Genomic DNA, 26,499 nt, shown 5'->3' with positions numbered 1-26,499 from the left:
AATAATGCGCGACTACATGTCAGAGAGAGAAGGATATGAATGTATCAGGTCGTACTCTCTATCATTATGAAACCGGAAGTAATGTAGAATCCAGTGGCGGCGCCAGAGTAAGCCATGATCCAACAAAAATTTACAGATAATATGAATATGATGGGAACTTTCCCTGTTTGGATATCCCATTCAAATCTTTGACACTCATCCAGTGGCCCGCCCCCAACAGATAGACTGGACCCGCCACTGGAAGATTCCAATAGACTGATGGAACTAAATACCCCAAAATCACTCCCAAACACTTTTTCTTGGCATGTCTTCGCATCCATTTGAAATATACCCTGTAAAGAAAAAATAGCGACACTTGCTCGGATATGGTTTTCTCAAGATTATGAAGTGAATTAAAACAATAAGAAAGGCAGGATTTGTCCACCAGCCGTATTTATGAAGGAGCGTTCTCGAATGCAAGGGTGCTCAAGCGTTGCAAGGGAGCGGATAGGAGGGTGTGAGAGGGGCAGGAGGCATCGTCGGTCGTATTCCTTCGATGGAAAACCTCTCGTCATGTGATGCGGTTTCGCGAGAACGATGACATTTATCCAACATCCCCAGTTAATTTCTATTTCCATTTTTTTTTGTTTCAATGCAAGAGGCTTCCTCTGGTGCTACTCTGTTGCTCTTGAGCTGCATTGTGCAGGCGGGAAGTTCGCATCGCACGAAGCACTCATCGGCCTCCGTGCAACAGAGTAGCACCACAGGGAGTCTCTTGCATTGAAACATAAAAAAATAAATGAAAACGGAAAGGAACTGGGGTTAATGAATCTTGTGAACACCATATCCGAGCAAGTGTCGCTATTTTTATCTTTACAGAGTGTGGAACGATCAGTACCCATCATGTGCCTTGGGCGCAGCTCCATCTGATATCTCTCAAGCGCAGTTGTCCTTCAACTGGAGAGTGCCTGGAGACTGTTTTTTTTCCCCTAAGAGAGACCGAAAAATATTTGCAACGATATTGTTTGTCCTACGTCAGGTGTTGATGCTGACGGGCTGCGAGAAACCAGACTTTCAAGTCCGTGCAATTTCTATTCCTTCGAAGTTGACAGTTCAGTCCAGGTCACCTTGAGATTAGAAGAGTCCCAACTTGAGAGTGAGTATTGCGGTATAGTGTAGCTGTTACTGAAAATTCACTTTTGTTTATTGAGAATAGTCACGTAGCTGCAGTGGCGGATACAGAAATGACACTTGGGAACCTCGTACTTCGGTTCATTTGTTTTACACAGGTTGATTCTAAACTCCGGCGCAATAGAACAACTCCGCCATTGTTGCAGATAGCGAGAAATGGAAAGAGAGGGAAGTTTTTGGAAATATGTGTTTTTCAATCTAATGTGCTTGATTTTTCAACGTTCAATGCACCGTTGATTTTTTTTTGATTGATTAAGTTGGCGTTTTAAGTCCACTTTGTGCACATTAAGGCTAATTGGGACAGGACCTACAGTTTAAAGTGGGATCCGAACCACTATGTGCCTCCACCGGGCATCGAACCAATGCACCGTTGAGGCTGTACACTGGCACGAGTCACTATGAGAAAGGAAAATGCCTTTTTCTCACAGACTTCGTCTTTAAAGAGGGCTTGTTCGCGACTTTAAATTTGCTTCTAATTTATCGTCATCAATTTTTAATTTTCTTAGTGCAGTTTCGCGATAACGTAAATACCCCAAACAAGAAGTGCTGGCCTCCATGGTCTAGAGATTAACGTATCGAACTGGAAATCCAGAAAAAAGAGTTCTTTCATCATTGTCAAAAATGAATAAACAGAATGAAGACAAGGAAACGAAAATTTGTTTTTGAGAATGGCATCCTGTGGCTGTACCTTCTAGGCGCTGACTGACCAACTCACGATTAACGTACCGGGTTCGAGTTCTGGCCCTGAGTATAAGTTCTAAATGTCCCTTCATCATTTCATCTAATTGCGAACCATCCTCATCGCCGAGAGCAGACAAAAGTAGCAGAAAAGCGATGCATATTAAGACAAATATAAATGCATGTCCGAGAACTAAACACATGCAGCACTTGACTAGCTGTAATTATTATGCTCCTATCCCTCCTCCCCGGATGACGCCTGCATAAATGACGGCCTTGATCATATGCACCTTAGGATATGGTCACGTTGAATCAGGGTGCGAAATCATTGAAGACTGGTGGTGGTGGTGGGGAGGAGAAATATCTTAAGCCACACACACAACAAACATATACATACATACATACATACATATATATATATAATTAAATATAAAGGCATTACATTTTTACTTTTATGCTTTATATTAATATAAATTAGTTAGATTTCATAATTATTTGCCTTTGCTTTCACGTTTTGCTTTTATTGTGCATACGCTGATAGTGGAGATCTGTTGTGAGCAGCGTTTAAAGTGGAAATTTCTAGCGGGGGATGTTTGGTCGAACTTTGGGACTAGGTGGGAGATGCTTCTATGTTTTAGCATTGTGACAGTGAGACAACTGGGGGGATGCTTTGCAAAAATATTGCTACCTGGGGGATACCATAACCTGCATCCCTTCTCACTTCGAGCACTGGGTGAAAGAGAGAGAGAAATCACTGAACACTCACAAATACACATCTTTGTGTGTGTTGTCGATATTTTCCTGAGTAAAGTATATTTGAAGTAAAAATTAATTGTTTATCTTATGTGCTTATAATAAAAACTCTCACCCCCGGACATTTTTGGTGGGGGGGGACTTTTTGAGGCCAAAATTGTTGTGGTGAAATCCCCTCTTTCCCCCCAGGATTTCGCACCCTTCGTTGAATCCATTTTGGACCGAAGTATTCGGCACAAAATGATCAGACAACGCCAAGTAAATAAGCGTGTCGGTCAAACGAAGCCACTTTGCTTTTTCCGTTGAGTATGCCAGAAGTGCGTTTTCGTGAGCTCTTTGTACGCGACTTCTTGTTGTTTTGGTGATAATAGTGCAACAACAAGTTTGTTGATTTGGTTGATGATAAACATCAATCAATAACTAGCCCAGAATCAGGAATGTGTGGCTTTAATTTACAGGGGAATTTTAAATTGGTCTTAAATTCTCGTCTTCAACCCACACCTTTCAACCTCTACAAATAAGTAACATTATTTTCAATTAAATGTTTTCGATCACCTTTCCGCGACACCAAGGGTCATGGGTTAGAGTCCCAGCGTGGATGTTCTTTGTGAGTCTCCCTTCATCAATTTCATCATATCATCACTCATCCCCATCGTGACGTAACTAATCAATTCTATCAATCAATCAATACTTGCTTTCACGCTTCTGCTTATTAATATTACTCTTAAAATGAGAATTGGCGGTGAATGAGGTATAGGTACCAGGGTTGTTAACTGTCCATGTACGGAACTCGGACTGTAAGGGTTCTGGAGCGTAAAGAACCTTTTTTATCTATAAAGTATTTCAATTCGGTCCAGGAACCTTTTTTCAATGAAACAATACGGAACTTGGACCGAATTTAAATTGTGTGAGGAAAAACGTTTCGGTTCTGCAGCGGAGCCCATTAGAATTCATGGATTCCTAGACTTTTAGCAACCCTGGACAAAAGGTTTCTGGACCCAAATGGAATATTTTAAATATAAAAGGTTCTTTACGGTTCAGAACCTACTCTTGCTGATTTTTCTCCAGGACCGGAATTGAATGTATTTAAAATTCCTGGACCTTCATCAACCCTGGTGGGGTACCAGAAGACCTCGTCCCCCTTTACCAGTTGGAATAATGTGTTAACCAAATGAAGCTTCACTGCAGGTACTGCGGTAATTATGAAAGGCGGACATTGCGTAAGAACAGAGGAAACAGTTCAGCAATTTGCATATTAATCATTCGCAACATCTATACTTGGTTGCATACTCCGGCACGCTTCGCCGACTTGAGAAAACATCGGCTATTTAAACAGATAGCAAATTAATGTTAACAAAATATGCGTGGGAAGTTGTTAAGCCTTCTGAACAAGCTTCCTGGAGATTGCAGTATCATGCACCGAAGATTGCCTTCCATACATTACCCCTTGCCTCTTGCTATAAGGATAAGTGGTAACACCTTCGTTTGCGGAGCAGTGAAAGTTAACTTCATGCCTTTCCGGTACGGTCCGTGCTCACACAGACATTTGGAGGCGGTGAAAGTGTTCCTGATTTACTTTCTCCTGTCCGGCTACGAGCGTTGGGTTTCCTTCTTAACGGACGGAAACGGCTGGAACTGCTTTTCGTGCAAACTCGTTGTTTTGATGCTTCGAGAGAGACACTTGCTACAGTTTTATTCAGTTTCGATAAACGAATGAACGTCTCGTTCTGGGTCTCGTTATAAATGCATGTCTCGTTCTCGATATCGATCGTCTCTTTCTCGGTCTCGTCTCGTTCTCGTCTCGATAAAGAAATGCCTGTCTCGTTCTCGCCCTCGTCTCGATAAACAAATGTATGTCTCGTTCTCGGTATCGTCTTGTTCTCGTCTCGGTAAACAAATGAACGTCTAGTTCTCGTCAAGGTAAACAAATGAACGTCTCGTTCTGGGTCTCGTCTCGATAAGCAAATGCATGTCTCGTTTTGGGTTTCGTCTCGTTCTCGTCTCGGTTACCAAATGAACGTCTCGTTCTGGGTCTCCTCTCGATAACAAAATGCATGTCTTGTTCTGAGTCTCGTCTCGATAAGAAAATGCATGTCTCGTTCTGATTCTCGTCTCGGTAAGAAAATGCATGTCTCGTTCTGATTCTCGTCTCGGTAAGAAAATGCATGTCTTGTTCTGAGTCTCGTCTCGATAAGAAAATGCATGTCTCGTTCTGATTCTCGTCTCGGTAAGCAAATGCATGTCTTGTTCTGGGTCTCGTCTCGATAAGAAAATGCATGTCTCGTTCTGATTCTCGTCTCGGTAAGCAAATGCATGTCTCGTTCTGATTCTCGTCTCGGTAAGCAAATGCATGTCTTGTTCTGGGTCTCGTCTCGATAAGAAAATGCATGTCTCGTTCTGATTCTCGTCTCGGTAAGCAAATGCATGTCTCGTTCTGATTCTCGTCTCGGTAAGCAAATGCATGTCTTGTTCTGGGTCTCGTCTCGATAAGAAAATGCATGTCTCGTTCTGATTCTCGTCTCGGTAAGCAAATGCATGTCTCGTTCTGGGTCTCGTCTCGATAAATACAATAATGTGAACCAAACACTCAATGTGTTCGGCCACCCGAGGCATTAAGAATGAACAATGAATGCATGAAATGGATGAGAACTAATCACTGGAACAGTCATACTTTACCCTTTTATCCACCGTAGCGATTATCCAAAAGAGGTATAAAAGCGACGCGAGGAAACTACAGTAGAGTGGAATAGTTTCCTTTGTGAATAAATATTACTACGAACACATATGTGTAGTTTTTTTAAAAGTTCTGATAAAGATCGTTCCGGGTTCGAGTCCAGGAGTGGACTGCAGTCCCGAAACCAGTATGTGGATGTCCCTTCTATCAGTCTGATTCGTCAGAAGAGCATTCTGGTGGGTTTAAAAGGTGGCCTAGATATTTTCATATCGACACCTCTTCCGTGCTGTTAAGAATCTCTGTTTATCCTTCCCTTCTTCATATCTTTACTTTTCTCTTTCTTTATTTCATGCTATTCCTTCTTTCTCTATCTATTTCCTTCCGTTTCTATATTTCACACTCTTCCTTCTCAGTGTACTCACCCTTTCTATCAGTCTCCTTATTTGTCCACGTTTATCTCTGTTTCTTTCTTTCACTCTTTTACATCTTTATCTCGCTTTCCTATCTTTATCTGTTAATTTCTTCCTATCTCTTCTTTTTTCTATCTCCCTCTTCCTATTTTTTTCATGTTTATCTCTCTCTCTAACTCTCTTTCTATCTTCCACCTCTTTATTCTTCTGCTTATCTATTTTCTTTCTGTCTTTCTTTCCTCCCCTTCTCTCTCATTCTTCTTCCGTTTTTCTATCTAGCCATTTGTCCATTTGTCTTTCTCTCTCTCTTTGTACGTTCTTTCTTCGTATCTCTTCTATCCTCTGTGTGTGATATTCTCTCTCTACCACAAATTATCCGGAAAATTTCTAACGTAGGAACTTTGAGTGCAAGGCAGCCTACCAGATGGCGACACCTCTGGTCTTCTGGAAATGCAGGAAACAGCGTCAAACGAGAAATATACAAACACGAAGGTTCTTATAAGACTATATCCCAACCATAAACAGCAGTCGTTCTCTCCCGCCCAAGTATGGCCAAAATATCAGTCTTGCTTTTGCGTAAAAGATCATTAAGAGTTTCTTGACTCTCGACACAACAAGGATGCAAAAACCGTACCCAAGATCCTTTTTTTATTCGTTGTTTATTTGCAAATCTCCCAGGTCATTGCTCACAGGGGACCGTGCCCTCCCACTCCCAAGGTCGAGGACCCCTCCGCAAAGGCCCTCCGCCCCACCTACGGCGGGACTCGTGTCCATCCCACATGTGCGCCCACAGTTCAACTCCTCAACAGTTCCTCGCTGATAAACAAGATTCCGGATAGAGTCTAAGAGCGAGTTAGGTGCGAATGGGGGATGATTGCACCAATCCGCAATTTGCTCAATTATGCTCCGTGATTGTTGATGAAGGCTTGGCGCTCAACAATCGTGGTGTGAACGCTGATTGTTGCATTAATTGGTAGCCCCTTTGTTTCTGAAACACGCCCATCCTCTCTTAATGTTGACAATATAATTGTTGCAACAAAAGGTCTCTGGCCTCGAACAATACTGGCTCACCGAGTCGTGAATTGATTGCCCATCAAATGTGCATTTTTATGCCTGCCACCTGTTGGTATTATGTTATAACGTAGCGGAGGCTATCAATTATGGTTATAAACTAAAGCTTAACAATGATGCTTGAAAGTGGTTACAGAAATATTTATTTTTGTACTCGAGAAATCTTATGGGGAAATTGATTGATAAATATTCATAAATCATGAAGTAAAATGATTGGGACATCCCGGTAGGCTTGGTATTTGGATAGCCTAGAGGAAAGTAGACAATCAGATTTCTTTAGCTATATTGCATCTCCTCATATATTAATAGACGGAGAACTTGTTATTTTTTTATAGCTGTAAACGAATTATCATTTACATTTTCATTATGTCTTATTCTTCTTTATTTCGTATTTCTTGTGTTATCCTTCTTTTCTGTGACACTTCCTCCTTTCTCACTCTCATTGTGTTTTCTACTTATTTCTTCTTGGCCCTTATTGATTGTTTCGATTTCCCTGCTCTGTCTGTCTTGCATAATTTCCTTTTTTACATTCTTTACAATTCTCTAGTTTCTTTCATTTCTCTATTATTTTTGTGTCTTTGAAATGATAATACATTTCTTTCTCTCTCTGTAATTCTTGCTTCGTGTCTTGGAGCTTTTAGATGTACAGTCTGAGAAAAAAATACCTGGGCCACGGGACGTAGAATTTCGTAACGTCTTAAAGCCTGTTGTTTATGCAACCCAAATAACAAAATATTCGCTTAAGTTTGCCTGGTGATTCTGACTTCTCGGGAAGGATTGAGCTTTGATAGCATGAGTCACATGACTCGTGCCCCAGCCACAACAAACAGCTGGGTGCTACGATGCCTCCAGAAGAAAATTTCAGGAACTTGTTTCTTGACAAGAGCTACTCGTAAGGAAATACTATTCTATCAAGTGATATTAGAGTCATTGTCAAGAAGGTTCGCTGAAATGATGGTTCTCATCACAGACCACATGCCACACGTTAATTGTTTAAGTCTAGTTCATGCACTGGACCTACAGATTAAAATGGGATTCGAACCAAAGCCTCTCTACTTGGTATTGAATTCGGAAGCCTTTCATTACATGGCGAAGACGTTACCACTACGACATCAGAGAGGCAATGGAACCCCTTGAGAAAGAGATAAGCGAAAATTGCTACCTGACAAACCATATTTGCCCGTAAATTTTAAATATAAGACAATATTTTGTACTGACAGTTTCGAACCGTGGGAGAGGCATATATTTTTTTGTACCATCGTCCATTTCACGAGTTTATAATTCTTTCTCACCGACACGAGTAACGCGAGTGGTAGAAGAAAAGCGAAGTAAAATAACTGAAACAGAAATAAAAGGAAAAAGCGAAATAAATTTTATTCATAATATTCTGCAGTCACTTGAGTTGTATTCACGGGATGCTATCTTTAAAGAAAGCCGTGGTCTCTTCCTTGTCTTTTTCGCTTTCTTTGTGCTCTTGCTTCCCCCGTCACGATTGGTCTAAAACTAATTAATGCGACGTTAATTAAACAATCCAAACAACGAAACAATGCACAATCAACTGCACAAAACAACATTCCAAATGTTTTCGAATCGGAAAACAATTGAGATGCTGTAAAATGACTTAAGATGCAGTAATAAAGTGGGAATTCGGTACCGTATAGAATTAAATCGGTAGAGATGTTCGATTTGATTAGATGTTTGTTATTTAGATTTGCTATTCTTTCACTTTTGGCAAATAGCGACGATGAAGATGAGTGATGCTATGATGAAATTGATGAAGGGACACTTACCAAGGACACCCACGCCCAAGTCGAGATTCTAACCAGGGACCCATGGCATCGTAGCGCGCTGTGCTAACCGCTCCTCCATGGAGTGGACATTATACCATATTTTGTGTGCTCAATTGGGATCAATCAATGGAATGAATAGGCATATTATATGATTAATAAAATTCATATCATAATACCACGTCATATTATTCGGCACGAAGTAATATCAGAGACATTCAATCTTCCATTTTTGCCTTTCAACTAATTCTTTGAATTCAGGTTAATCACAACAATAAGATAAATTATGAAGCAAATGATAGTGAATGTGGGATATTATTACGAATTACCTGACAGAAACAACATTAAGCAGGCTCGGTGGTCAAGCTCATTAAGTGATTGACATTCGATATCGTCGCCAAAGTTCCCGGTTTTGAGTACCGTCCTTGTCGGGGGTGTTTGACTATTTCGTCATCAATTTCGTGTAATGGTCACTCGTCCTTATCGTCGCGATCATCGAACAGGGAATAAAAATTATAAAAATAAATACGATGGAAGAGTACTTATTTCATCTCTCACGAAATCTCCTACAAAACCGGAATATATAAAATACATGTATATTCATTCACATACATTTTCGATTTCTATATTTAACTAGTCGAGACCGAGAACGGGAGAGCAATTTTCAATTCGACAAACCGAGAGGCGGAGAAACTGTCAAGTCTCGTTTCTTCTTGGCACCTCCGTAATCGAGTTGTTCTGTTTGTCATTGGCTTTGTATTGGCAATTATTGTCATTATTCTTCCCCTGCAGGTAAACCATAACGATGAATTATGATGAAATGAAGCAGATAAAAGGGCAAGAACAAGAAAGTCATGCCTGTTCGGGACTCCAACCCAGAACCTTATGTAACGAGATTTGAAATTCTGGAGAAGGCGTCCGTGTTTCGCTTGGTTTTCTCTTTCCTCTACTTCTCTTATATTATCATACATGTATAATAAAAATGGATCTCATACGATATGTTGCGATTCATAATTGTGCTGGTTAGATGCTACAGATGTGAACTCCAACCTGCAATATATTATTCCCTTTTGTTTCGTATCTGGTTGAACATGAAATTTTCTTACACTGTGACAATTTCTTTCTTAGTTTTGGTTTGGTGCACAGATATGCTAATCTGGACTCGACCTTCAGTTTAAAGTGGGATACTAACCACTATGTGCATCCATCGTGTATCAAACCCGGGATCCACTGATTACAAGGCGACGACGTTATCACTACTCCATCGAGGAGGCCCCATGACAAAATGTTATTCACTCGATCTCTACCATAATTTATTTCAGCATTTACATTTTCGTTTTCTTCTTCTTTTTACCTTTTGTTAACTACTCTTATACAACTCTTTTTGCGTCTTCGAATTTCTTCTTGTTTCAGGAAAAAATAATACATGCAGGCTCTATAAAAATCCCCCGTTCAAATAGATAAAACGTTCACTTTCGAGAACTAATTTACATGTTTATCACTAACGTAAACATTAGGAAACTATTGAAATGTTAACTGATATAACTGCAGATGAAACAATACTTACAGCCACTAACGAAATATCTATTCTTGTGTAGCCTCACAGACAACAAGTATCTGGTGAGTCATTCACTCTTGCTGACTACGGGCGAAGGTCACTGAACTAAAGGGTGGTGGCAAGCAAGCAGGCTTGTGCTCTACCAAAGACGAGGTCACGTGTTCCAGTTATCAATGGCGTACGAAATAAGGAGGAACACAGCTATCTGACGTATGTTTTGGTCCCGTCATTGCACGTAGACAGTGGCGTATGCTGGTTCTAACGAGTGGGTAATCTCCGACCTTTTGATCCTCAAACTCCAAAAGTTTCCGTGCAATTTATGTCACGCTCCATATTGGATTTAGGAATATTGTGTCGGAATGTTTGTCTTATTGCTACGATCACAATCAATTAATTCTCGTTATTGCAGTTTACTATACGCGTAGAATTTCAAATAATAAAACAAGACAGTATTATAAAGCTATAAAAAAACAGCCTGTGAAATATAAAAATGAAAGACGTGCACTAGTGAAATAAAAACCCGCAATATTAATTTAAGTGCAAAATTCAACTTACTCCAGGACCCGATTACTTGTGCTGTACTACATCCAAAGCACGCTGTTTGTCCAGTTGCACGTCAATACGTGTCTGGGCGAAAGATTGCAGCTTAACAAAGGAAGTTGTGTGACTTTTGGATTTTTCATGTTTGGCACAAGTGTTGCAAAGATTACAGTCACGCGTCCATACATTCTTTTCAGCCCCGAAAAGTAAGCACGGCGAACAAAAATGCAAAGCTTATTAACACTTATACTTCCTGTCAACCATGGTGTTTTGTCATAATTTGCTTGCGAAAATGCCTCACATATTCCCGATTTTGTCTTTGTGTGTAGAAATAAGTTCAAGCGATGACACTGGCCTACCTGTATTAACAATTTGCAACTTCTCCTGAAAAGATCTTGTTCCAAAAGGTTTCACCAGCAAATCTTGTATCACATCCATTACCCTTTAACACAGCACTATCACGACAAACAAACACCTAAATAAATAATAAACACGAAGCACAGCACGAAGCCAACGACTACACGCATTCAGTTTCACGCGCCAAACTTCTGTTGTTGTGTTCCTGGCTCAGAATGAAATTCCCTATGAATAATAAAAAAAATCGTTTTCCGAGCTCGAATTGACAGGTTTTTAAAAGTTCGAATCATTGCAGGTCAGAGTCAGAATTTTATTTCGGGATGGGGATCATCCCTTATTATCAGCCGCCACATAAATTTGAAACAGTGGGGTTAGAAGTCCTGAAGATGAATCTCAGATTATTACAACGTATTAAGCAAAATGTTTAATCCTGCTAATGAAGTAAAATGAATTACCACTATACACTTTTTAAATTAGATATTTGTAGGATTTCGGGGAGGGGGGTTTCCCTTTAAAAAAATATTCAGTTCCGTGAGATAAGTATTCTCGCTGCTTTTGAAGATTAGAGAGGAGAAACAATCACTATTTTTGTAAATACAAGGATGGGGGGAGTCAGCAAATAGGTGCTTTAATTGCTTAAGCCTTGAATTTTAATTCAGTTTGCTTCATCTTCAATATTTAAGCTTTTCCCTTTTGATAAATTTATGTTCAAGTAACAGAAATCAGCAAGACAGAAGCAAATGTAAAGTGAAAATTAGCGTAGAATTGGTTTGCCCATGTTATTCAGTTTTCCTGTTCTTCGCACTCTACCGGGTATGTTTTCCCTAGTTGAGCGGAGGGAACGGTAAAAAGGCTCTCAAGGTTGAGAGTGCGACCGGTGGACTCTCACAAGAAGGAGCTTACCCTGGGCACGGAATCACCGCGCCTGAAAAGCAGTGTTTCCTCCCCCTCTTTCCTTTCTCCTCCCTCCTCGCCAAGGGTTGTAAGGAAAGCGGGAGGAATGACGTCAGGGTGAGATTCCCTGAAGTCATTCCACCGGCTGGAGAAAGGTTCCCGGACATTCGGTGGCAAACGATTGGAAGTATTCGCGCGCTGGAAGCAAGGAAATGTATGCATCGAAATTGGTTTGGAAGAATATTGCGAGGAAATGTATATATATATATATATATATATTAAAAAAAAGAAATACAGCCGGGTCATCTGCGATTACCTAGATGACCCAGAGTATACGCCGCTGCACGTAGAACACTTTATCGTCGTGGCCTTGAAGTTCCCTCAGGGCACTCCTACGTAAAGGCTTCTCAGCTAGAAGGATATCTTCCCCATTGAGTGGAGGAAAAGTGGGTGCGTATAGAGGTCCCTCAACTTTCGTATTCTGTTTCATTTCAGAACCCGTGCTGTATCGTCGACTTAATCCAATCTATCCGATGTAGGTTTTAGGTTCTGTTTCTGTTCGGTTATTTCATGTTGTCTTCCTGCTTATGTTATTCGCGACGAAGGCTCTGGATTCGATAATCTGGACAATAACGGGATTGTGTTGGTTGCTTGATTTGGTGTCTTAAGTTCACTTTATATCCTGTTAGGCTAATCGTGAATGGACCTACAGTTTAAAGGGGGATCCGAACCACTATGTTCCTCCACCGAGTATCGAACCCGGGACCCTTAATTACAAGGCGCCCACGATCCCACTCCGCCATCGGGGATTGTGTTCGCAACGAATGAATCAAATTTGAGTGATATGATATGCAACCATTGGAAGACTATTGAAAGAAAAGCTACGGGAACCTGCCAGTTTTTCTACTGCAGACAGGAAACCATAAACATGCAAGAGAAGCTTATATTCTATGAAACCTGACGCTATGTGCTCGAATACTGGCTATATATAATCCATAGAGGCATAGCAACGTTAAACAACCTCTTATATGATACACATAGGTTTAAAAAGGTCGAAATACAAAGATTGTGTGCGCCTCACTGATCGCGTAGTGGTAAGGCCTTGTAATCAAGGGGTCTCGGGTACGATACCAGGTGATCGCACATAGTGGTTCGGATCCCACTTTAAACTGTATGCAGTTCAGATTAGTCTATCTGTGCCGGTGACTCAGTCGGTAACGCGTCTGACTACCATGCTATAGGCCCCGGGTTCGATCCCCGGCCGGTTCAAGCCCGGGAACTTTTCTAACGTTGGAAGCGGCCCCGGCGCCCACCCAGCGTCGAATGACGTTGATACCTGGGGGAAACCCTGGGGGTAAAGGCGGTCAGGGGCGTGATGCTGATCACATCACCCCCCACTCACGAACGAATCAAGAAAGTGTGGGGCGTTACCCCCACACCCCCTATACGCCTTCATGGCGTAGCGCTAAGCACAGGTGAGAACTTTACCTTTTTTTTGCATAAAGTGGACTTACAACAAAATTTAAAATTGCGATAAAGATTATGATAAGGTATTAAAGAATTGGGTCTAACACATTTTTTTATTGTTTACCAATGACCTTGTTAACGGTGGAAGCGGTCCCGGCGTCTACCCAGCGTCGAATAACATGGGTACCTGGGGGAAACCCTGGGGGGTAAAGGCGGTCAGGGGCGTGATGCTGATCACATCACCCCCACTCACGACCGGATCAAGAAAGTGTGGGGCGTTACCCCCACACCCCCTATACGCCTTCATGGCGTGGTGCTATGCACAGGGGAACACTTTACCTTTTTACCTTGTTAACTAATATTCTTAATTTCAGTTTCAAGATGAAATCGGCTACGAAATAAAAGGAGTGGGTTCATATTTCTGTTACGAAATTCCACTTTTGTAGTAGACCTGTGCCACACTAAGATGTGACATAATAAACAAATCTGAGACACTTTCAAAGTATTAAATTGCTATCTACGTATTTGGGAACAATCTTTCAATATAATACTTTTTTTGGACGCGTCAAATCATAGTATTTAATTCCTGTTTTATCAGCTTTAAGAAACCTGATTTTTTGGGGGGGTTACAAATGCCCTTTCTGCTCCCGTCAAGTTACGCCTATGAAAAAACAGGAATTCAAAGTAAAAGACTGTCCCGACTAAATCGGGAGACACGTCTGATAGATTTACAATTGGGAAAATCATAATTAAGCGTGTAGTTGAAAACAACCTATTTTCATATATTGCATGCAGCTCTACTTTTTCTGCAATGTGGATCAAGAACTGGGGACGTGGAGAAGCACAACACTCCACGTAACCAATAGTCACGTGACCCTCTTTGCTTTCCTGTCATGTTGACCTTCGCGTGGAACACATTTCTCGGTGTTAAGACAGGCAAAATCACCCGATCATCGAAGGGTGCAATATGTGTTGCCTACCCTCCTGCATTACTTGCTCCTATTAAAGCCTTATGGGGAAGAACTTTTTTCCATGACTGTACTGCATGCCATTTTCTTTTGTATCTGCTGAGCACTGTCTCAACCACTTTCAGTCTTCTGCTTCCCTAGTTAAACTTCAAGCATTGAATGAATCTGATGTTCACTCAATTGTCGCCATGATGGACAATGATCGTTAAATATGGCGCATTTTTTGCTGGTACAAAACACACCTTTTCCATCTTCCTACTTAATTTATCTATGTGCTCGGTCGTTATAATTCAAACTGAAGATGGCGGTTGGACTTACATTTTAGATTCTATGAAACTAATCCCTTGATATAACTCCAGTGTTGAGCAGTATGACGTAACTGGTACAGTTAAACTTTCTGTTAAATAAAGTACTAGCCCACTACAATCTTTGAACTACTGCAGAGGGTTTAGAGCAGTGGGTTTATGCATCGTAAATACATCTCGTACCTAACGTAATTCAACAATGCAACCATTCCTTTCGTTAATGTCAGGGAAGAATAAGGATAAACGTTACTCGCGGACAATTATCATATTTACCTTTCACCTAATGATTGATTGTCGACTGTCCATAGAACCAGGGTACGTTTGGAAAAACGCATTACAGTCGTGCACCACAAAATGAAAGAGTTACATAACAGACACAAGAGAAATTGAGATCGCCGAGCAACATTCACCGTGTTGCAGTTGACGGCTGTCCTTTCCTTCTTAGCTTTTTTAACGATGTTACATTGTAACAGCTCTCAGTGTTGCCTATCCAGTGGAAAATTACAGACATTTTGGTCTAAAAATACACTTTATTTCCAAACAATAGGAAATAATCATGTATGTGCACAGTAGCGGCGATTGGGTGCCAAAACTGGGGTTAAGGACAGTCTGCTTTTTCTTGGTAGACAAAGGCCATAGTGCCCTAGTGCATGCAATAGGAAACATGCGAACCTGATCCCATTACAATCATATTTTACACTTTTCTAAAAATGCTAACCAGCTATATCCTCGCCAAACATCTGAATTGATCACCAAACTTACCAAATTTATTGCAAATCGTACCATTAATACATGTAGAATATTGTATAAAATATTTATGTCCCTGTTATACTTTAGCCATTCCAATGTTATACATTGCACGTCGGCACTTTTCCACCAACAATTCACTGCTAATGAACCCATATTTCTTTTATCATTAACACAGTGGTTTGAAATGAGCACAGATTCATTAAATGATAGAAGTTCATGTCGACAGCAATCAAACCATTCATTGAAGATCTCTTCTATTATTATTACTACAAAAAAAACAACGCTCTGATATAAATTTGTACTGTTGATAGTGGAATTTCCAATATGTAATCTGGCAACACTGCTCTCAATGAAGTATGACCAAGAATAATTGTGTACAGTGGGATCCATGAGAATTACCGTGCAAATTGTCCATGACTATTTTCATTAATTTTTCTCTTGCATCCTGTGTGTTTTTAAGCGACGGATTTTTATGTATGCTGGTGCAGAAGTTGTCAACAGCTTCTTTTGAGTTTTCTTTTAATTCTTGAAGCTCTTATTGGGTCAAATAAAGTTCACGAACATGGTGATGGACAATTTGCACGGTAATACTCTAGGATCCCACTGTACATCAGGCAGTAAAAGACATATCCCACTAACAGTACTTCACGATCACAAACTTGCAGATGAATCGGATAAGAAGAAGGGCGGATGCCTATACAGAGCAAAGCAACTTTTACAAGCAGCTCCTGATTGATTTGTGATGAAGATAAGATGGCCGCCATGGCTCAGGGCAAGCGGAACTGCTGCCCCCACTTTCTCCCTTCCTGCACCACGCCCATTTACGACACACACCACTCTCCTCTTAAAGTTCCTTGAGTAACATGACATAACTAATCCGTTAATTAAGCACCTTTATAAAAACACGAAACAAAAACCTGTTGTTAAGGGTTACTACGTGCGCCATAGTAGCAGGTCCTGAAACTAAACTCACGAATAGAAATCCAAAGCCTTGAAGCAACTCTTAATCGTCTGCAGTCTCATTTTTTTTTATCGCTACTGGCAGACGTTGTGTAATGGTCTATATAATGGGTGTCCAATTACGTACAGAAAATAGTGGATTACCGCAGCAACACGCTTGTTTCCACAAGGGTAATAAAAGATGGAATTGCCTGAAGTGGTAGTCTGCAGCACTCAATTTTCTTCCCAACTCATTAATCTTGTCATGACGAAGAATTACATAGCCTAAAGTAGTTAAGGTCTAGTGAATTTCATGTACATACTTATTTGCATTAAAGCTAAATCCATTCGATCTTTCATTTTGTTGATACAGTCAGCCAACAAGAGAATGCATTCCCAGTTTGCAGTTCGCACTCCAGTCATATGAGAAGGTGTGGTGCTAAAACAATGTAGAACATACTGTATAGCTTACTCGTATTGCTTCTCTACGGAACAGAGACACCACCATAGTTTACGCAGGATTCGAACCAAAATTTTTTTGACGTCGTAACGTCGTTACCCAATCTGTCACAGAGGCTGGCGCATCATCCTTATTCACTGGCGTACGCAGAATTTTTTCGAACTGGGATGGAATTGTACTGTAAAGATGGATATTGCACAGCTGCGTTCTAAGGGAAAGGGGGACAATATAAAATATCTCGTGTTGCTCAAGGAAAAAAAATGGTAATTAGGTCAGTTTAATGGAATTTGAATTTACCACTATCTTTTTTTCAGAGTCCTTTACTGCTTTCATTTGAAAACTTTTGATTTTCTCAAAATTTCGGGGGAGGGGGCTGTAGCCCCATCAGCTTCCCTGCCTATGCCGATTTAACTTGTGCTTTCCACATTATGTCCCTTCTTGTTCGTAGACAAAATGGCAAGTGAATTACAGTTAAACCTCGATAATTTGGACCTCGATAAGCCGGACTTCGTTAATCCGGACAGGCAAAAAAAGAAAAAAAGCAGAATGCAAGGTTTTATATGTGGCTAGAAGTCAACAATCGCATTCGTCATATTGCTCCGTAACGGCTAAGAATACGTACATCCAACGTCCATGGGAGAACTTCCGAAAGAAAAGGCAGTCAACCACTGATGAAATTCTGTTTCCCGCAGACTTTCGGGAAGAAGCAGCATTTACACAGGAATGCCCTTTAAATACACCATAATAAACGTGTTTTGTTGCTATAAACTGAGTTTTAATGCACTTTCTAATGTTCTTTTAGGTTATTTCAGTTAATTCGGACTTTCGTTAAACCGGTCAACTTATCCCCCCATTAGTCCGGATTATCGAGGTATTATTATTCATTGCAAGGAAAATAAATAACTATTGTATAGCCTGCTGGTTTTGTTTGGGAATTTGAATGTCTATTTTTTGAATCTATATCATCATTTCTTAGTGTCTATCCCTAATCATTTTCTGGATTTAACCAAAATGTATAATTTGGGTGAAAGGCTATTTTTAGAATGGTGTAAATCAGCAACAAAAAGATTCTAAATTTTAGGATCTGCCTATTTGTCAAATTTTCACTGCACATGAATCCACGTCTAAATTCATACAACTAGCACACACATATCCATGTTTTACTTGAACACACATCCTCAGATTTACGCTAACCGAAGACTTTACCTGCGTATATCTGCCTATATCGGGCATGCTTTGTTCTCAAGTTAGCACGACACGAGCGACAGCATATCATCTGCACAGGTGGATCATACAAGACTTGGCAGTGAGTCAACGAAAACCAAACGCCAAGATTGTGAGAAGCTTCGCCTGCTGGCTGTTAGCCTAAAATATTCTGACAGTTTACATGTGACTGTCAGGTGCAAGATAGCAAGGTATTTCACCGCCCAGCACTTACCCGTAAATAGCTAATTAACCTGAGAGGGTTTTTTTTAGGAGAGGGGGGCTTCCTATTCCAAGTGTAGCAACTCGCAGACCTCACGAGTTCCAGTTGCAAATCCAGAGGTGAAAAACCTGGAAGTTCGCCCACTCGAGCGCTGCTCGGCATTTATCTCATCTTCCGGCACCAGGTTCGCCCAATTGAGTCAGCGTTTCGCGGATCTGCCCTCTCGTGGCCGTATTTGGAAGGACAAGGCATTCGAGCCCTCAGTGTGGGCACCCAAAACATGACCCTTGAGGCGAATTTTTAATAAGGGCTGTCGACCCGTGTAGTGCAGGAGGTTACTGCACTTCGAATTAATGCCGTATTGAGTAACCGTTCTGCTAGAGTTCCTGTTACGAGACACAATCCTCAGTGAAGAAAAGAGTGAACCCGTTTTCACAGGATGGTTCTTTGTCGAGGATATTCTCTTTCACAATTCCTCCAGTTCATCTAAAAAGGACCTCCCTGATTGCGCAGTGGTAGCATCGTCACCTTGCAATCCCGGGTTCGATACCCGGTGGAGGCACATAGTGGGTCGGATCCCACTTTAAAACTGTAGGTCCAGTCCCGATTAGCCTTATTGTGCATAAAGTGGACTTAAAGCACCAAATCAACCAACCTACCAATCTCTAAAATTTCTGCCCAAACATGTAGAAGTTAGATAAATGTTCTGTAACAGTGGTCTCTGGCTTCTTCATGGGAAACATTGTTCTTGCAACGAGTGTTGTAATTTTTTAGATTGTTTTAAGAGCTAACATAATGTTTTAAAGAGTATTCAATTCCTGACAGACTATCTGAACTGTGGTTGCCTCTTACTTTTGCCACTTTTGGAGATGAGCCATGGTTAGAGAAAATCGATGAAAGGACGCTCACAAGAACACACATGCCCACACCGGGACTCGAACCCTGAACTTCGGTGGCGAGATCCAAAGTTCACCCCCTAACACGTTTTGTCACAAAAACTGCTGTTGTATCTTACGTACATCAAAATTTTGAATAACCCTGTATAGCCCTGTATACAATGCAGTTTCTTTGCAGGGAACAATCTCTCTCTCTCTCTCTCTCTCTCTCTCTCTCTCTCTCTCTCTACGAAAATAACTTCAGTCAGTGCTCGAAGTGGAAACTGTTGGGTAGGGCTGATTGCTTCAGCCATAGAGATGCTCCTATGTTTTAACACAGGGACATTGGGGCAGCTGGGAGATGCTTTACGTATTTTCCCCCCCTAGCTGGAGGATACCATCTCTCAGCTTGCCCCTCCAATTCGTGCACTAAGTCCACTTAATTAGAAACCATAAGCAATGAAACACTGCATACATTTGGCAACACTGGCAATTCATAGATTCGAGCATTGTAACTCCAACGGTTGCACATTGGATAACCTAACTCGTGCCATTGACTTGTCAGATTTATGCACACGAAACAATTTTTTAATCTTGGTCAGGTTAATTTCACATTTCTTAAGTGTAATGAAGAGATGAACATCGCAATAGCAACCAAAAGGCAATAGTAAAAGATACTTCTTAACTGATATGCAACGGCCAGTAGGAAGAATAGTTACAACATTCAAATTATATCAATACACCTGAATAATACCTTAAAATTTAAGGACTATGCAGCGTAACTAACAAGAGAAAAAAGTTGTAGTCGAATTGTATGGGATGTGATATTTGAACAACAACATTGAATTGAATCACAACACTGCTTGTCCCCTTTCAATAGAATTTATACTCGTAGCTTTCACCTGTGGTATTTCTTGCAAAAATACTACTTGAGTTCACAAATAACTTTATTATTTACAGAGAGTCATCTAAGCTTACCCATCCTAAATATACGAGATTTACGAAATGTAAAACTTTTACTTTTCTTGCTTTAAATCTTAACGGAGGACATCAACTTTCCTAACTCTTTTTTAGCTCAATCTGGGAAAGGAAATGTCAAGAAAGCGAATTTCTTTTATTACGAAAAGAGTGCCTGTAATGACTGGCATTTCCAAAATGGCGAAAGCACGTGATCGAGCAGAATGTGACTGCATGCTGTCAGGGCATTATGGGAAATCACGTGGGTAACAGTGTGTAACCTTTTTGCTCGAACCGGCCCCTGCTGTCCGAGAGAGACGACATTATAACGCGGAAGAGAGTGTTTCCAAATGGCACGGAAAGCGACCAAGTTCAAGACGAAACCAGATACAATCACTTCACGCACGCCATTTTGACTTCGGAGCTTTCACTTTCGTTGCACGAAAAACGAAGCAAAACGCAAAGTGAAAGTCGATTAAGGCACGAACAGACATGACAAAAGAAAGAAATAGAAATAGGAATAAGCGGTTTACCTAAACATATTTCTGCAACTGTGATGTACTGGATGTTTTTCTTAGGTTGAAATTCTTCCAGGCTTTTTCGGTGTGAATGATCACGTTTTTAACTTTCGTTGAAACAAAGCAAACGTTGATGCATGAGTATGTATTCATATATGTCTCCGGCAACTAACGCCTTGAGTGTTCGATTCACGTGCTCCAATAAGAGAGTGTATATATACAGCAGAAGTGTCTTAGGAAGACAGACTTAGAATTCTTCTTTAGCATTGCTCTATTAAATATTAATCGGCCGATACCAGCAATATCGGTTGGATTTTACGGATACTTTCCCATGGGCGTCCGGAAGGGATGCAAGGGGCCGTGGCCCCCCTGCAAAATAAGTCAACCAAAGATTATATATTTCACACATATAATTTCATTTCAGCCACAATAATATGTGTTACTTATTGCATGAATATGATAAATTAAAATTTAAGCAATGTTTTTTGAGGGAACAACACTATTAATGGGGAAATGTGTCTTGTTTGCCCCCTGAAAAAAAATACCTTCCTTGCCCCTCCCTGGAAAAAATCGTGCGGACGTCAATGTACATTCCCGACATTTGGATGGTTCACGGAGTTTGCAAAAATGGCGCACGACACTTTCGCCGAGTCTGATTATCCTGCAAGTTATGCAAATGTATATTAATTTTATAAAAATGTATTGAAAATGGCTGACGTCATTTCTGTAAACATTTCATTGCAGAGCAGTGTCAGTTGACAAAATTTCGAGAAGGATATATGCCCCATAAGACCATGCTTGTGATTGGGTTTGTCCACTTTAAGCAAAGAAATGCTATCGGGACTGGATCTACAGTTTAAAGTGAGATCCGAACCACTTGTGCCTCCACCAGGTATCAAACCCGGGACCCCTTGATTACAAGGCGACGACGTTACCACTGCGCCATCGGGGAGGCCGTATGAGACAATGCTTGGCAACGCCAATGGTGCGCCCAGCAGAACTCTGGAAGCTGACACATTCTTCAAGTTAGCAGTTCCGTCCGAAGTGCTACTACATGCGCAGGGTGTATTTACTGACACAATATTCATTAGCAGTTTCGCTGTGTATATTTGCAGGAGAACGCACATAAGCTTCGCCTGCTACAAAAAAGCAGTCAACAGTCCTGCAGTGTTGCACCACGAATTGCATAGTAAGGTCGCAGCGCCTTGTAAGGCGAGTCGAGTCGGAGCTGCAGCTTTCCCCCACCCACACCGATGCAGAACATGGTTTCGAAATACGAATGCAAACAATTACGTGTCTTGAGCAGGAAATCGATCACACGCCTGACTGACTGACTGAAAAATACTATCTACTGAACAAAGTTACAGGTTATGCTTGAATAACTGCTCGTATTTATCACATTGTGCCTGTGCTTTCCATATTTTTACGTCGCTTTTGTGACTGTTTCAGATAGATTTAATCGTAAAGTACAGTTTAAAGTGCCTCCACTTGTGATCAATCCAGTGGCGGATCCAGGAATTGCACTTGGGATACAATATTTACATAGTTTTTACATAAACAATATATAGGAACTATTCCGTGGTCTACAGGGATTTACGCGCACAGCTGAAAACAAGTGTACTGGGTCCGAATCTTGGATAACTAAAGGATGTTCATTAATTAATTCCATCATATCGCTCCTGTTGATCCAGGAAAATGTAAAAATATGCATAAAGCATTAGGGTCGTTATTAACTTATTTATGTAATTTTGATTTAGAATGTAGGGTAAAGGAGGGGAAGTTCGCCACCAAAATGCTTTTAATTTTTTTTTCTAAACGAATTGGGGGAGAAGGACAAAATTTATACGATACAAGAAGTAGTCATTGTGGATTATGAGGAATATAACATAAATACTGTGTTACTTATACTTTTGACGTAATATTAAAAATACTAAAATGAGAAAAAGTGGAAAAAATTCCAGCCACATGCTGGGAAATTCGCCATATAACTTATTTATCATTTTATAGTTAGTATAAGTGTATGAAATACCAAGTTGTTACCAATAAGTGAGACAACAAAGTGTAAAAGACCTACAAATGACAATACAAAAAGATACAATACAAACATGTTTAAGAAACATAGGCATAAGTGTTCATATGCATTGTGAACAAGTTGTGTGTGAAAGGTCGCCTGTAAGAAGGGAAATTCGACACATTTTCTGTTACTCTGGCGAATTTACCAGCAATGCATAGTCGAAAGGAAAAAAAAATGTTTACTTGTATATGCACGCTTTCCAAAGCAAATCTTTTCACGACGTTCTTAAGGTTTCAGGTTACGATATTAATAATTAAAAGGAAGAAAAATAATTCTTATCTGCCACGAAATGACAATTTCCAACGTAGTATTGAAATTCGGCACCTTTCTTTGTCTTCTGTGTAGACGCAACTGCGCATTCCAAACTGTACTGCTTGCTTGCTAGTTCGCTCACCACACTGCAGCTGTCAGTGGAAACAAGGCACATGTTAGTTGATTTTGTACAGGCATCAGTGAGTGTTTTCAACCTATAGTTTCTATCTACGATTACAAAAACCACAAGCATGGCGAAATTCCCAGCATGGCGAACATCCCTTCTTTTACCATTCTTAGCAGACATCCTTAATACAGGCTTGAGAACAGATAATTAATAATAATATTAATAATTCGGTATTACAATCTTTATAAAATATTCTAACAATCTATAATGATTACACCAATTAAATAATGGAGAGCTTACTGTATAATTCTGATATACAAATGAAATATAAATTAAATATTATGTATGGAGAAACCTGGTCAAAGCTTTTGGATTGGGAGGGGCGAAAATCAGTACAGCCGACCCCGTGGCGGAGTTGGTAGCAAAACGCGCTACGACGCTGAGGTCCCGGGTTCGAATCCTGGCCTGAGCATGGGTGTTCTTTGTGAGTGTCAATTTCATCAAATCACTCATCCTCATCGTCGCGGTTAGGCAAAAGTGGCAGAGAAGCGAAGTAAAATAAATCCAATCTATCAATCGAACTCGTACACCTTGATTACAAGGTGACAGCGCAACCTACTGCGCTATCAGAGAGGCATAATAGTGGATAGATAAAATTGATGACAGAAGAAGCACAATAGGACTCCACGTACTTTAGTATTATGCGGACTACCTGGTTAGGTTAGGTTAGGTTACGATGATTTTGTCGATCCTGAAACTGGGGCTAATACTCCTAACCTAACCTAACCAGGTAGTTCGTATAATACTAAAATACCGGACTCCAATTCAGAACCTTCGATAGCGAGACACGATCAATCTTGACAAGTAATACACTAGTCACACATCTTGAATAAGATTTAGTATTACTCTGGAGTTATATGCCGGCCCCGTGGCGGAGTGGTTAGCGCATCGCGCTACGACGCCAGAGGTCCCGCGTTCGAATCCCGGCCTGGGCATGGATATTTCATGTCATCACTCATCCCCATCTTCGCAAATTAGTTAAAAGTGGCACAAAAAGCGAAGTAAAATAAAGCAAGTCAATGAATCAATCAATATGGAGTTATATGTTTAACAAATGTTAATTCACGTAAACTTTTAACTACAATGAAACTACGTAAGTGCACAGTTATTATCTGTACTCTATCGGCAATCGCAAAGCCTAAGTAGTTAGTATTTTATATTTTACCATCTAAGCACTTTAAAATTTTTAATAGCTCATTTTTGTGCAGCTTTGGTGATAAGGTGGTTGCCTAACTGGTAGGCGTCTTGGCTTCGAATCATGGGCAAATCCCTCGCTCACACATTTTAAATTTTTCTTCCATATTTTTTTGGCACTACAGTATTTCTTCGTGACATATTGAATTATACTCTCAAGTCTTAAGCATATCCACGTGTGCCCACAGCCAGAGGTCACTTGACTCCTAGAGTTTTTGTAACATTTGCGTTTCAAATCTTTAGTTCATTTCTGCTCTTTTACCACCCATTTCTATTTTTTTTGCCTTTCTTTCTAAATCTTCCATTCTAAAGCATTACTATCTTGCTCCCTCTCTTGGTGATGGCTTATTTAACCGCCATTTTCCTTCAATTTTTGTTACACTTTCTATTTTCTCTTTCAATCAAGTTTCTCTTCCTCTATTTCGTTCTTTCTCTTTTCCTCTATTTCGTTCCCTCTCTTTCTTTTCCTCTATTTCATTCCCTCTCTTTATTTTTCTCAATATCGTTCCCTCTCTTTCTTTTCTTCTATTTCATTCCCTCTCTTTCTTTCTTTCTATTTCGTTCTCTCTCTTTCTTTTCCTCTATTTAATTACCGCTCTTTCTTTTCCTCTATTTTGTTCCCTCTATTTCGTTTCCTCTCTTTCTTTGCCTCTATTTCCTTCCCTCTGTTTCTTTCCCTCTATTTCGTTCCCTCTTTTTCTTTTCCTCTATTTCGTTCCCTCCCTTTCTTTCCCTCTATTTCGTTTCCTCATTCTCTTCCCTCCCATTCTTTTGAGCTTCTTTTGTACCTTTCGCTCTATAGAACTTCTTTTTATCTTGCCCCATTTCTGTATCGAGCACTTTTTATTCTTTTCCCCTGCCTTCTACTCACTCTATCTCTTCCACTTCTTTTCAATTTCCCTTAAACATGTCTATCTTACTACGGCCCCGCAATCATGACGGCACACGGTGTAGATATAGATAGATATATAGATAGCTACATATCCCCCTCAAAAACGCAACTGGAGCCCTCTATCCCATAGAAAATTTTCTGAGCTCACTCATGAGCATATCTGCCACAAGTGAACATCACCACAAATATGTACATTCGCTTGAAGTATGTCAACCTCCGTGGCGGAGTGGTTAGCACAGCGCACTGTGACGTCAGGGGTCCCGGATGACGCCTCGGCATAGGTGTTCTTTGTGAGTGTCCCTTCATCAATTTCATCGTATCATCATTCCTTCGCGATGGGTCAAAAGTGACAGAAAAGCGAAGCAAGATAAAGCAAATTAATGAACATGAGGAGCTTATTTTGTGTAATTCATGCGCAACTTATATTTTTATGCAACAAAACAAGCCGATATAAAATATGTAATTGAATAAAAATCTTGACTATAGAATCCAGAATCCTGGGATGTATCTCAGAATCAGAATCTCGAGCGTGGTGCTGATAGCATCTCCTCCTATATGGCATAGATCGAGAATGTGTGGAGACCTACACCCACTCGACTTGGATTCTTGACACGGTGCAATCCGAAGGAAGGATCTTAGCCTTTATTACTGAATTGTAAGAATCGGATTGTAAGGCGGCCTCCCAGATAGCGCTGTGGTAGCGTCGTCGCCTTGTAATCAAGGGGTTCGATACCCGGTGGAGGCACAAGTGGTTTGGATCCCACTTTAAACTGTGCATAAAGTGGACTTAAAACACCAAATCAATCTGATTGTAAGGTTACTCGGTTTACCAGTGGGTTTTAGCTGTCAGTCCAGATACATTTCTATATGGTCGTTCTCAAACCTCCCCGATGGCGTAGTGGTCCAGAGTTCGATTCGAATCCCACTTTAAGTCGTACATTCAGTCCCGATTAGCTTATCTGTGCAACCATATGAACGTTCTCTCAATAGAAATCACGCCAGTGTCCATGACCAACGCAAAGGTGGTTTAGAGACCGTATTATTTCATTTGCGAAATTAATCTGGCAATGAACGAGGTGTGCAAATCTCGAGTAAGGCGTCCGGACGCCCCCTCCTCCTCCAACACCGCAGAACTTTCACCCGCGACAGACCACGAATAGCAGAAATGAGGTCAACAAGCGGTGGAATTGCCCGTTGGAGGACTTTTGTGCGGGCAGGAAGGAGAGGAAAGAAAAAGGATGAAGGAAGCGGAGGGGGAGAAGCTTGTCTCTCTGGAAAGACACGTTTCTGGGGCGATGAAAGACAAACCTGCTGACTCAGCACGACTTCGAGAGGGACGCCTC

The 26,499-nt window shown here is 40.7% G+C and overlaps 1 protein-coding gene across 1 annotated transcript in view; it reads left to right on the top strand.

Moving 5' to 3' along the window:
• LOC145989982 (uncharacterized) overlaps positions 1-26,499 on the top strand; it is a 42,264-nt gene that overhangs the window by 4,365 nt on the left and 11,400 nt on the right. The window lies entirely within an intron of this gene.

Source organism: Lepisma saccharinum, chromosome 7, assembly GCF_977018435.1.
Source record: "Lepisma saccharinum chromosome 7, izLepSacc3.1, whole genome shotgun sequence".
Lineage (NCBI taxonomy): Eukaryota > Metazoa > Arthropoda > Insecta > Zygentoma > Lepismatidae > Lepisma > Lepisma saccharinum.
The sequence above is the reverse complement of the archived record's forward strand: the minus strand, read 5'-3'. Positions and strand labels throughout refer to the sequence as shown.